Source organism: Patella vulgata, chromosome 3, assembly GCF_932274485.2.
Source record: "Patella vulgata chromosome 3, xgPatVulg1.2, whole genome shotgun sequence".
NCBI lineage: Eukaryota > Metazoa > Mollusca > Gastropoda > Patellidae > Patella > Patella vulgata.
Window position 1 is genome coordinate 20,136,896 of NC_065881.2, and position 14,679 is coordinate 20,151,574.

Consider the following 14,679-nt stretch of genomic DNA (forward strand, 5'->3'; position numbering starts at 1 on the left):
TTTAAATATTTCATCATTCCACCATAATAAAGGTTGAATTCGAATTTTGGGAAAATCGAAATGAAACTGCCCAACAAAATGGCCCCTCTTTGTACGCAAATTGTTTAAAAGTATGCAATACGAAGGTTGTGGACCCTCTAGAGGTCACAATTTTTATCCGATTCTGATGAAACTTAAAACATATCTTTATCCCCCAAAGATCTCAGTCCCTTTTGATATTCGTGCATTTCAGACCATAACTTTCTGGATTTTTGCTCCTGATTGTACAAAAAATCCCGTTAGTTTTTAGCTTGTTCTCTATCCATCTCTTGCAAAATGTGGGCGTATCCTGCCTGGCAGCCTCTGGTTACACTATTCGCGTACATGCGGCGGCCATTTTGTCCGGCAGTTTTGGTCCGATTTTCATGAAATTCAGACTCAACCTTCATTACGGCGTAACGGTGATATAATCAAAAAGTGATTATTCGTACAATCAGGAGCCATAATTCAGGAAGTTACGATTCGATATACGCAAGATCTTTGGGTTTTAAACATGCATTTCAAGTTTTATCAAAATCGGATTAAAATTGTGACCTCTACAGGGTTTACAACCTTGATATATCATATTTTTTTTACACTATTCGCGTACAAGCGGCGGCCATTTTGTCCGTCAGTTTTGGTCCGATTTTCACGAAATTCGAACTTAACCTTCATTATGGTGTAACGAGTATATAATAAAACGGTTTTTTAAATCGAATAAAAATTGTTACCTCTGGAGGGACCACAAGCCAATTATGGTCCAATCAGGGGCCATAATTCATGAAGTTGCGATCCGATATGCGCCAATATTGAAAGAAAACAAGATCTTTGGGTTATAAACATGCATTTCAAGTTTCATCAAAATTGGATCAAAATTGTGAACTTTAGAGTGTCCACAAGCTAAAAACGCGACTTTTCGTACAACCAGGGGTCATAATCCATGAAGTTATGGTCCGATACACGCCAATATCGAAAGGAACCGAGATTTGGGGGAGATGAACCTATATTTCAAGTTTCGTTGAAATCGGATAAAAATTGTGACCTGTAGACTGTCCACAAACAAATTGTGGACGGACGGACGAACAGGGGCGACGGCATAATACGTCCACATGCAAAAGTGGGCGTATAAAAAAACAATAGACTGGTAAAAAAAAAAAGGAAACAAGATCTTTGGGTTATAAACATGCATTTTAAGTTTCATCAAAATCGGATCAAAATTGTGACCTTTAGAGTGTCCACAAGCTAAAAACGCGACTTTTCGTACAACCAGGGGTCATAATCCATGAAGTTATGGTCTGATACACGCCAATATCGAAAGGAACCGAGATCTGGGGGAGATGAACCTATATTTCAAGTTTCGTTGAAATCGGGTAAAAATTGTGACCTGTAGACTGTCCACAAACAAATTGTGGACGGACGGACAAACAGGGGCGACGGCATAATACGTCCACATGAAAAAGTGGGTGTATAAAAAAACAATAGGCTGCAGGTAAAAAAAAATGGTTTCAAATCCAAACCTTTTAAGACGAACGAAGTAATTTTGTATGATGTCGAAAATCAAAGATACACAGCAGAATGCCATAATTTGGTCATGGAACTTAAAAATCCGAACGTTTCGAATGATAACGTAGCAGCGGTTATATCCGCATGTTTGGCTGCCGCAGGACCTCCTAAAGGTCATGAATATTCACAAAAAACTTACAGAAAATGGACATTCTTGGATTTTAGACCAAAAGTCAACAAAAATGAGCACGGGGTAAGAATTCCCAATTACTAGTCTTAATCATGCTTCCTGTTATGGATTTCTCATTGATGAAACCACTGTTATGCTACGTAGAATATATACGCCGATTTGTACATTAACTTGTGATCATTTAATTAATTTAAGTATCCCCATATTACCACGAAGGCGGCCCGGATCATTCCTTCAAAACATACAACTGCCCACGAAACGGTGGTGCCTAGAAATCAGAGTTGAGAATCATCATAGTGGGCGCCAAGCTTTCATTATAATGATTAGTATGTCGCAGCTGTCGGGCAAAATGATCGCTGATATGTGCAGGCCTAATAACGGATTCGGTTGTTTTCTTTCAAAATCATGAACATGGTTCGCGCAATTTAATCACGACACTAAACCCTCCCCAACCCCCCTCCGAAAAACACTTTAAGATTTTAAGATTCGAACCGGGGCTCTTTGTGTATAAAAATGTTGTTTTTTGATGCTAAGGTGGAGAAGATACCTGGGAGCTATAGAATATGTTGATCAAGTTCTTGTGGGATTGAGATCTCTTTTACTTACCAAAGTTATCTTTTATAAATTTTCTGTCGACTTCAGTTTCTACAAATGTTAAAGTGCCTCCATCGGTCGCGCATTGCGTTATAGCATCGTCGAAATTCTTTGGTGTAGTCGATACAAAAATGCATCTTCCGTCTGTCGGTATGAAGGTATAAGTGGGAGGACAATTACCTGCAAAGAAAAGTAGCATCTATAAACTGGTTTTGCATCTAAAAAAGTAAGTCGGAGAACTAACAGGCCATTCTTTCCAAACTTGCAGACAAAATTGCAACTATGCCCGATAAAGGCACCATGATGGTTGATAATCAGAAAGGAAATTCTAAAGTTGCTCACTCGCTGGGTTTAGGGGCTATTCAAATTATCACTTTTAAGGCTTTACCAACTCTACATATGGTCAGGTTACTACAGTATACCTAAAACTAAAAGTGTCCCTCAAAACCAAAAAAATCACCGATCATCATGGTGCCGCCATTAGCTAACAGAATAATGTTTCATACATCTGCTACACACCAAAATTTGTAAACCACTGATATTATTCGAATTTTGAACTTTTAAAACTGTCTTATCAAAATATTCAATTAGTCCAATCATCAATTTCAGTGTATAATGGTTAAGTATATTTTAGTTTAATATAGTTTTAATCGCACAATGAAACCATATCACATTGTGAATTAAAAATTACAAATCGTGAATGACAATAAATCGTGAAAATGGCCTTTTGACAATCGTGTAAATGAACAACAGATCCTAGCAGCAAAATTAATTCGACAAAATGGGCATATTGAAAATGGTGCAGACATGGGTTTTAAAATGTGCCAGAGCTGGGGTAATTACAACTTCCGCAGTTCTGTGGAAAATCAAACAATATGCCAATGATAACATCGAGAACTCGCGATTTCGGTAATTGAGGATGCCATCACACTGCCACCCGAGCTCTGCTCATCTTTTCCAGCTAACAAGGTTTTCATCAAAAATCTGGACCAGACAAGCACGTCACACGGCAACATCCCGCACTTATGCTCCTATGAGGATCCCGCGGACACTGTTCTCCGCTAATTACACCCTGTCTGACTGCTTAGAAATCAGCCCCAAAGTCACCAAGATCTGCACAGCGCATACAATTGTCTCCATGGAAAGACACGTTGCTGTCTTTACCGGTTTTACCATCTGTGCCCACGTTTCTAGTGATTTCGGCCTTCTGGTGTCGGTAAATGCTTACCAACAAACCATTATTCAAAAATCAGCACTAGCTTAGCTGAAGGTTTACTTTAACAAGTATCATAATATGCAATCAGTGCCAGTTTCTAGTAAAAAAAAAAGTAACATATTATTCTACCGCTCCCGCGCTAAACGATTGCATGTTACAAATCCTTTCAGTGATCCTGCACTGGTACTTGACAGTTACAATGTTATTCAAACCATTGGTTTGCCATTAGTTTGTTTATGTTAGCAATTCTATCCGATTAAACCATCGAGTGGGTTTATTATTTTAATACAGCAATTAATGGGGCTGAGGTATCTGGTATGACATATATTAAATAAATACCATAGTATGGAAAACTGCATGTTCCTAAAGCAACGACCTCAAGGTTTAAAACATCTAGCCGTTGCTAGATTGGTCTGACATTCCCGAACTTTTAAATTTTTTACCCCTGTTTACACGTGAACAATTACGTTGTCCAATCAGAGGTCGTGGACGGCGGCCCAGACATGGTTACGTTTATTTTTCTAATCTATAGTATCCCTCTATTAGTATAATATAATGCCTATCACAAATATGAGTAAGCCATGCAGTTCTATGCACATAGACAAAAATGTAACCATGGCGATTGTATAAATAATATATAAACTCGCATTAGATCAATAATCGATTCTGATTAAAAAAATTAAATCCATAGGATTAAGACTAAGAGACAAACTCATATTTCTAAAAAAAAAAAAAGGCTAGAAAAAAGACTGCGATTTATTGATGTTAATGAAATAATAATTGATTTTCGCAGGCATAAAAGTTCGGAAGAAACTTCCAACTTTGTATATAGTTAATGTATTGTTGATTCATAGCTATGAATGTTCTGCGTGAATGTCGGGATAATTTTCATCAGGCTGCGATTTTTCTGTCGTTTTTTAATCTTTCATTATCACTTAAAGGAGCTAAACCTCTACTGTGTGAACCGTGGTAAATAATAAACGGATTTCTTCGATTATGAACAAACTACTATACTTTGGTTATTATAAACTTACCTGTGTGTTTGAAATTACCTCCGGTTATATAAAATCCATTGTACAACTATATGTCCTAGCAAATAAAAAAGTTCTCTCTTGTAAAATTGAATTCATCACAAAGTTTGACACCGAGAAATAACCAAAATGAAGGCTAATTACGTCACTTATCGAGATATATCATTTCGTATAGGGGGGTCAAAGCAAGGCTTGTCTGTCCTAACGGTTGTGTATGAATAAGCTATTCCTCTCGGAATCCAGTAATGAGTTTGGGCGTTTAAAAACATAAATACGCCCGTAGTCCGGTATTTTGTTTCCCTCTTGTATTATAATTATTTGGTTAGAGAGTTTGGTGGGATTATTTCTTTTGAACTATATTTGTTTTACTGACCTTGAATTAATTTCACCCTTGAATATTTTTAATATTTCCTGATGGACTTAAAGTAGCTAAGTCCGTAACTCAATATCATCCAAAATCTTCGACATTGAAAACACGAATTTTTTTTGCAATTTAAATCAGCATTGGTGTTGTGGTCTTACCTGGAAAAGATGGACTTCTGATATCCAATATTTAAGACAGAATGGACATTTTACCATTGGTACACGAATCGTGTACCATAATGCGTTTCAGCGCCATTTGTAACAAGGTGCTCAAAGAATGAGGCTAGACATATTCCACAAGGCATGTCAAACGGTGATGGCATATTCTTATTTGGAGAGCATGCGCAATATATACTATCGGTGTTGACTGGAATAACCAGACGCTTGAGACTTCTGGCGTATTTCGCCGAACATAACTGATGACAATTCACAGTAAAACGGAAACGATTAAATGTAAAACAGTTTATATAAATTCATATTACATTATTATATGTGTTGCGACCCATTTGTGCCAATTTCTAGGCCCAAAATATTAGCGATTTAGCTCCTTTAAGCAGTCCTGTCAATTAACCTCAGCCGAGGCCATTGAATCATTGATTGAATAGGTATAGGCCTATAACGTTATTTTTTTTTATATATAAATACCAAAAATTATTACCAACAATTAATCATACCGCACACCGGATTAATTATCGGCAGATAGTTCAGTTTCTTTCTATTTCGCTCTGAATATTATTTCCGGTGTGCAAAAAACTGTTTAGAAAAATTTATAATCGTACGTGATCGGTAACACAATTATTTTGTAAATTCCCGGCTTTGTTTTGAAATTCACAAGGCAATGTATCCAATATACAATTATATATACAGGGGTGAAAAACAATATTATATTTACGAGTATTCGTATAATTGGTGATATATTCATTGTGAATAAAATTTAGTAGACTGACAATCAATTGTTTCCAAATCAATGTCTTTGTCTCAGTTGCTATTGTGTTGCCCAAACTCAAAAAATCGAAACGGTCGTGCGCTGTTGTGATTACAACACACGTGATTCAACCTTTACCCCTTCAACATATTATGATGGTTTAGCTCATGACGTGACACGTGTAATGTTGTGATGGACACTGTCGAAAATACAAGCAAAAACATTGACTTTTCAAGAGAGAACTTCTGTTTTTGTTTAGATATTTAATTGTGCAATGGATTTTATTCAACCGGAGGTGATTTCAAATACATAGGCAAGTTTTTAATAACAATTATTCAGTAGTTTGTTCACAATCGAAGAAATCCGTTTATAATTTACCATGGTTCACACAGTAACATAATATTGTCCATAATATTCGAAATTAAACAAACGAATTTGAATGCAATATTGGTTCATTTAAAGCAATATTGCTGATCTCAATATCCGATATTTAAGACACAGTGACCATTTTAAAATCAGTAGCCTACACGAGCCGTTAACAAACTATTTCGGACATAAATATATTTTTGATTATTTTGAAATAAAAAGTTCTAAAATGCTAAAAATAAAATCCCAATGCGTCACACCAAAATTGAAATTCATAGGGTTCGCCCTCTCAGATGTTTCATGTTTCGCGGGGCGGAATAGAAAGTACCATAATTTTTTTTATTATTTTAAAAAAGTAGCCTATTGCGTTACCAAAATGTTTGGTAAATAGGACATAACTCCGAAACGGGCACGCAGTCGCATAATGCTGAAAATCGGCCGAGTTAGTCCTATGGTGACCCCAATGCTGCACGCCAAATCTGAAGAAAAAAAAATCTGTTAACTCTTGAAATCGATAGCCTGCGTCTTCTCATGATCCAAATGCTTTACATCACATGAAAAACAATCCGCCCAAAGCTGTAGCTTCTATTGTGTTCACAGGGTTTACGGAAAGAATATAGTAGTAAACTCCTGAATATATGGTTACACAACGCCAGAAATAAATAGGGCCCGTGCCCTATCGACCGCAATCTACCTTTCCAAGTATTATAAAGAACCATATTTAGAAATTGTATTTTAATTAATATAATTTTTATCTGTTCAGACTTTTTCCAAGCCCGCATTAATACATCAGCAACCAGTTTAGATATACATTACATTTCGTGTAATATAGTGTAAAGGAGCTAAATCGCAAATATTTGGGATCTAGAAATTAACACAAATGGGTCGCAGCGCATATAATAATGTAATATGAATGTATATAAATTGATTTATATTCAATCGTTTCCGTTTTTACTCTAATTTCAAATCAGTTATGTTCCGCAAAATACGCCAGAAGTCTCAATCGAATGGCAATCTCTAGTGTCTGGTTATTCTAATTTACACCGGACAGTATTTATTTCGCATGCTCTTCAGGTAAGAAAATGGCGTCACCGTTTGACATGACTTGAGGAATATGTCTAGCCTCGTTCTTCGAGTCCCTTGTTAAAAAATGGCACTGAAACACATTATGCTACACGATTCGTATACCAATGGTAAAATGCTTATTTTGTCTTAAATATTGGATGTCAGAAGCACATCTTTTCCCGGTAAGATCACAACATCAATGTTCATTTAAATTGACAAATACAACATGTTGTCAATATCGAAGACTTTGGATGGTATTGACTTAGAGCTACTTTAATGATTAGTGAAGAAATTATATTTAAGACCATATTTTTTTATATTCTTGCTTATTATGTTCGCGATAGTATTGGATGTCAGAAACCCGTTCTTTCCGGTAAGATCACAACATCAGTGTTCATTTAAATTGACAAATAATTCGTGTTTTCACTGTCGAAGATTTGAATGATACTGAGTTAGAGCTATTTTAATGATTAGTGAAGAAATCATATTTAGGATAATACTTTTTATATTCTTGCTTATGTTCGCGATATTTTCAAAGCTAATTTACCTGTAATTGGTTATTTAAGTGCTTCATCTTGATAATAAATGTTTCTTATTTATGGGTTGTGTAAGTTATTTCATACAGAGTTAACATAATCATTATTAATCTTTAAGTTTTATTCTATCGATCTGTTATTATGAATGGATACCGAATGAACGGTTGCATAAAAAAACACTAAATATTATCTCAGGGTAGTGTTAGGGTTGACAAATCGACCAAATAAACAACTGGTTGATGTAGTAAGTTGTAGAGGATGAAATTATGGAGTTAATATTAACTCGTAATTATTAGTAGTTCACGGCCGGGTATTTTTCGCCATAAGTTCAATTCGTACGCATGTTCACTGATTAGCAGACCACCGTTATTTAAACTACTTTTCTGTACCAATGGAGACTGACATACGCCATGTAATGTGCTCCGAAGGAAATTTTGCCCAGAGATGTCGCTATGTCCTACTCTTCTGTCAAATTGAACTGACGAAGTTTCTATACGTACACATGCACAAGGAACCTCGCTTTCCGTTACTTCAGTATACTAGACAACAGACACTGTCCCTATCCAGTTCCCACGTCCGCACCCTTCACCAATGAAATGGGGGGGGGGGGATCACGCTGGAAGATTCTCAGCCAGCATCAGGACCTTCTGATTAGAGATTGAAATTGGGGTATTACAACGAAAGAGCTTGGGCCAGAGACGAAATGATCTGAATTAAAATGGGGCTTATACGTTCAACTGTTCTATTGAAGATGTGTTTTGCGTTAGACGTTTTTTTTGTAGAATATTGAAGATAAGTGAACTTTAAATGAGGTTTCCTGAAAAACTAGTATTTTAATATACCCGTATATACTGCCGTCGCCCCCGTCTGTCTGTCAGCCGGCATGTCCGTTCGTCAACGATTTCCGATAATTACTACCAGAGTTATAGAGCTTTACAACTTTGAAGACTCTGGGGATCGATTGACTTTAAATTTATACAAAGTGTTTCAGGTCATAAGAGGAAGAATCCTATTGATTTTCAACGATTCCCGATAAATTCTGCCAAAGTTATGGCTTTTAATCACTTTGGTATTTCTTGTTGACAATCTAGAGTTATTATCAGCTTGATTTGACATTTAAACAAAATGAATGAGGGCATGAAGGAATAATATTATTGGTATCCGATAATAACTTACTGTAAGCTTTATGGACCAAGATATTTTTGAAAACTCTTGTGGATGCTTTAGGGACCACTGGTATCACCCGAATGACTTGGAATTTGTACACTGTCTCGAGAGGGATATGCCTGTTGGTTTTCAACAATTACCAGGGTTATTGCCCTTGATCGCTTTAAAATTCGTATGTTGACCACAGAGACGAACGTCTATTGACATTTATACACTTTTTTTAAGGTCTTGAGAAGTAATCCTCTCAATTTGATTTCTTAATTTTTAGTTTCTTGTGAATTCTTTCACTACCGACAAACAAATTGCGCACACGACTTAGCTGCTGTGGGCACATGTTTCGTTGCCTGGTAATTTTATACAGATACCATTTTATTGTTGTTCAAAACAATCGATAAAACAGCAATTATTACGCATGTCATTCCAAACATGTCACATACAGAATAAAAAACCCGGAATCTTTAATAGTCGTACAAATCGTTTTTAACTGCACATTATTCTAAACTTAAAGGCACTCGCTCACTACCAATTTTATCATAACAAATGTATTGATATCGTTTCTTCAGTGGACAGAAATATTTAAATTATCAGAATTATATTAATGTATTTGTGGATAGCATGGTGATTATATATTTACATGATTTTAACTAACGTTTTCAGTTCTCTATTACATATATAATTGTTCCTGGCCATCGTATAAATCTTGTCGTATTGAAGCTTTAAAGGAGCTAAATCCCTATGCTTTGGCACCACGAAATGACACAAATGGGTCGCAACGCATATAATAATGTGTGTATAAACTGATTTACATTGTATCGTTTCTGTGTTGACTGCAATTTCTTATTGGTTCTGTTCGACCAAATACCAGAAGAGTCCAAATTTAATGGCAGTCTTTGGCATCTGGAATTTCAGTCTACACCAGTATGTTTAGCCTCGTTCACTGAGTCGCTTCATTACAAACGGCACTCGAAAGCATTCTGACGGGCTTTCTGTGTGTCAATGTTTTTTTCCCCGTCTTTCGAAGAAAGTTGGGGACTATTAAAATGGATCCGACTGCCTGTCCGTCACACTTTTTGGGACACAATAACCCTTCTTCTAATTATTGAGCTAGAATGTTTAAACTTGGTGTAAGTGTTTATTAGGTGAATGTCTTGACTGAGTTCAATGATTATCATTTCCCGCAATTAATGTGCAATTAATTAATATTTTCATTTATTTATTTTCGGATTTTGGCGGGGGACATCGGCCTCACTTTTCATTTTGTCTTAAATATTGGACATCAGAATCCCATCTTTTCGCGGTTATATAACAACATCAAATTCACATTGATGTTCTTATCTTACTGAGAAACAGCTGATTTGATGATTTACCTGGCACTATTTTTTAGCGCGGAATGTGACATTCTAGGCTCCTAGAGTGAAGTTTACCGTTCGTTTCTCTGTGGGGAAATAATCAAATCGGCTGTTTTCGACTGAACTTTTGATGTCACGATGTGACAATTCCAATTATCATGAGTATGGTAAACCTATCTCTGGGATCCGAGATTGGGACTTAATCCCACATTCCCGTAAGCTTTGTGAGTGCAATAGAGGCTTATGTTTTATACGCTCCCATTCCATGTGGACATAATATTATTGTCGTCGCCCCTGTCCTTCCGTTCACATTTTGTTTGCAGGTCACAATTTGTATCCGATTTTGAAAATGTAGGTTTGTATCCCCGGGATTCCGGTTCCTTTCGATATTGGCATGTATCGGACTGTAACTTCATGAATTATGAGCCCTGATTATCGAATATTCACGTTTTTAGCTTGTGGACACTATAGACGTCACAATTTTTCCGATTTTCATGAATCTTAAAATGTATGATTATAATCCAACAATCTCGGTTCCATTCCATATTGGCGCATATCGGAAACTAACTTCCTGGATTATGATCACTGATTGTGCGAAAAAACGCATTTTTAGTGTGTGCGACCCTCAAGAGGCCACAATTATTATTTGATTTTAAAAGATGTTCAAACATATCATTGTTAAACCGTAACGACGGTTGATTTCGAATTTCGTGGAAATCGGACCGAGATTATTCGACAAAATGGCCGCTCCTGATCGCAAATAGTGTAGCGTATACAATACCAAGGTGTGGCCCCCTCTAGAGGTCACAATTTTTGTCCGATTATGATGAAACTCAAAGAGTATGTTTATATCCCAGATCCCTTCGAATTAAGCGCATATCGGATCGTAACTTCCTGGCTTACGACCCTCTAGAGGTCACAATGTTTATTTGATTTTAAAAACCGTTTATATAAAAAAAATACCACTGATACAGCATAATATTGCTTGAGTTTGAATTTCCTACAAATCGGACCGAAACTGCCTGACAAATGGCCGATCCACGGTACGGATATAGTGTACAAATGTAATATCAAGGCTGAAGACCCTGTAGAGGTCAATTTTTATCTAAATTTGAAGGAACTTAAAGAATATGTTTCCTCGGTCCCTTTCGATATTAGCGCATATCGTACAGTAACTGCCTGGATATGGCCCCTGATCGTACGAAAATCACAATTTTTATTTGATTTTAAGAAACGTTCATATATTATTACTGTCGCATTATAGTTATGCTTGAGTTTGAATTTTGTGATAATCGGACCGAGACTTCCCGTCAAATAGCCACTGATCCCTTATACGTAAATACATGTAATGCCAAAGTTGTAGACACTCAGTTCCGTTCTATATAGGCGCATATTGGACGGTTACTTTTTGGATAATGGCCCCTGACTGTACGACAAATACCGATTTAGCTTTTGAGTCCTCTAGAGGTCACAATTTTTCTCTGATTTTAATGAAACTTTAAATACGTTACTATCCCTACGATCCGGTACCTGTCGATATTGGCGTGTATGAGACCGTTAGTTCATGGATTATGACCCCTGATTGTAGGTAAACGTACTGCATCGCCCTCGGGAGGGGACGAATCCTATCGACATTCGCGTTCCTGAGTTACCCCCATTTCCGACAATCTTCATAATTCGATCAACTTTGCTCGATAGTCCGTCCGGGGGTAACTCACCCTAAAAACACTTATTAACACATTAGTGTCTAGTGGTTTTCAATTAACCTTTTTCTGTTCCAATTTAATGTGGGACAGTGGCATATATTAACACGTTAGTGTCTAGTGGTTTTCAATTAACCTTTTTCTGTTCCAATTTAATGTGGGACAGTGGCATATATTAACACATTAGTGTCTAGTGGTTTTCAATTAACCTTTTTCTGTTCCAATTTAATGTGGGACAGTGGCATATATTAACACGTTAGTGTCTAGTGGTTTTCACTTTTCAGTGTAAGTGAGTTAACCTTTTTTTGTTCCAAATTAATGTGGGACAGTGGGATTGGAAACACCGTACATTTAAAGCATTCTATGATATACTTTTTCTAGAAATACTATGTGTCCTAAAGCTTGTTAATATATTACAGGGATTAGATTTCTTGAATGCAGCTTTATGCCTTATCAAATTTGCTCGATATTCAAATTACTGTCTATGGCTGCTATGTGGGCGCATTTCCACGCACTGCGTGACTGTCTTAATTGATAGCATCTGTATATGTTTTATGAATTTAAAACAAAAGTGAAAGTCCTTACCTCTTCGTTTTGAGTAATATTTTAACAGATCGTTAGTTTCCGTCATTGGGTTGGTTAGTAGTGGTATGAAATTGTAGAAATAACATCTTTTAGATACAACATCAAAGCTAAAACTTTTACATGCTGACAATCTAGAACAATCTGTAGCGCATTGAAATTTAAATCTAGAATTGGTTTGTTGAAAAAAGTTAGTTGTTAGCTGAGCTTGGTGTCTGTACAACCTCCATCGCGACTCCTGGATTAAAACTGTATGTCCTATTTGAAATATTGAAATTAGCCACAAGTAACCCTGGATCACATAAGTTGGCATCTTAACAAAAATGAAACATTTACTCAAGTATTCTTACAACTAAAGATTGGCATTTTTAAGTTCCTATTACAAGTCGATTCTTTTGCACTGACGCGGCGTACCGCGCAGCTTTATAAATCACGAAGTATTGATTATAGTCTAGTTACTGTATACGTTCAATTTATCCTTCCCAGTTTATCAGAATGATATCAATCTGCATCGATTTATTCAGGTTTTACCATACAAAAAAATTCAATTATATCACGTTTCTCTTAGATACAACAGAGAGAACATACCCCCAAAATAAAAATTATTTGACTAACATTCTAAGAACTGTATGCATCACTAGTTGTTGTAGAGAGCGAAGTCAGTGCTAAAATGCGCCCATATTGGTTATCTAACGTTAAATTAAAGATTCATTATAAATGCAAGGGCTAAATCTGCCTATTGCAGGTCTCTTTTTTCTGGCTTAAAATGTTATAAATTATTATTTAGACGCTTATTCACATAACCCATTCGGATCAGAACAGTAGGACGTTAAACCCCATTTCATTTTCGTGTTGACATAATCACTTAGATATAGACAACGCCCGCCATATCATCGTTAAACGATAATATGGCTTGCAAACACGGTTAATTTAGGCCATTTTGACAACGCTTCAAACAATTATAACTTCGATCAGAATAAATTAATTACACACATATTTTTATCTATTTTTGAACTGTCAGCTTTTTGTTTACCCCCCCCCCCCAAAAAAAAAACAAAAAAAAAACCCAACATTAATCTTACATAATGGATTTTTAATAAGACTATTAAATAAAATAAAAACTTAGTTCTGTAAACGGTCTCGATTCCGATGTCGATGGGTTATTCCGCTGCTCATATTCGTGATTTTAAACGCCCATAAATAATATCACCCTACAGGTAAGATTCTGAGCGGCGCATACGTGGGTGACAATAAAAAGTACCCAACCTTTTCGGTGGGACCATAAGCAGGTGTGTACATAAAACAACTCTTTGACAGTTTGAAGACAATTAGGCTACATTGTACAAGTAACCATATAACTAAGATTTACCATGTATTAGTCGAAGCACGTATCAATGGAACGGTCGATGACATCTGAATGCCAATAAACAACAACCGTTAAGTGGTTCTTCAAACTGAGCAGACGGGAAAAATATTTTTAAATAATCTGGGTTTTTCTTATATTTTGGATCAACAAAATGCTTTTGATGTATCCATATTGTCACAAATAGAACTTTGTATATAAGATCAATTTATCAGTAATGGTTCGCCACACCAGAACACTCAAGTAAACTACAGTTTTATAAATTATATAAAACCATTCGCCAACCAGAATCTTACCTCTAATAAAACTACTATCTGGCATTTTCGTTGCCGTACTCTCTAACCAAATATTGAAACCGGACAATATAATAAAATCGAAAGATATACAAGATCATCCAAATGTTGTAATATGGGAGCTGTTGAAGACGAATTTCCCATTCTGCTGTGCTGTCCCGCTTATATATCTCCCTACAAAATATTATTCGCGTTATTTTTGGTATTTTCCCTATCACTACAAAAGCCAAAAAAAACCCTAAAGAATCACGAAGATAATAATAAAAAAACTGCTTAATCTTGGAAAATATCTACATTACTCAATTAAAATAAGCAAACGACAGTAAGATAACCTTACCTGATGGGAATCGCGAACCTTTAACTGAGTATTCTTTTATCAACCGAATATAAATTTGGTTAATTATCAGTCTTTGAC

General features: G+C 36.1%; 1 long non-coding RNA gene across 1 annotated transcript in view; it reads right to left on the bottom strand.

Moving 5' to 3' along the window:
* Nucleotides 1-12,878, bottom strand: part of LOC126814360 (uncharacterized) — a 37,288-nt gene extending 24,410 nt beyond the window's left edge. Inside the window, exons 1-2 of the long non-coding RNA XR_007677561.2 lie at nucleotides 12,612-12,878; nucleotides 2,318-2,485 (exon numbers count right to left, since the gene is read on the bottom strand). This is a non-coding gene — a long non-coding RNA (uncharacterized LOC126814360). The remainder of the gene's footprint in view (nucleotides 1-2,317; nucleotides 2,486-12,611) is intronic.
* Nucleotides 12,879-14,679: the final 1,801 nt, after the last annotated feature.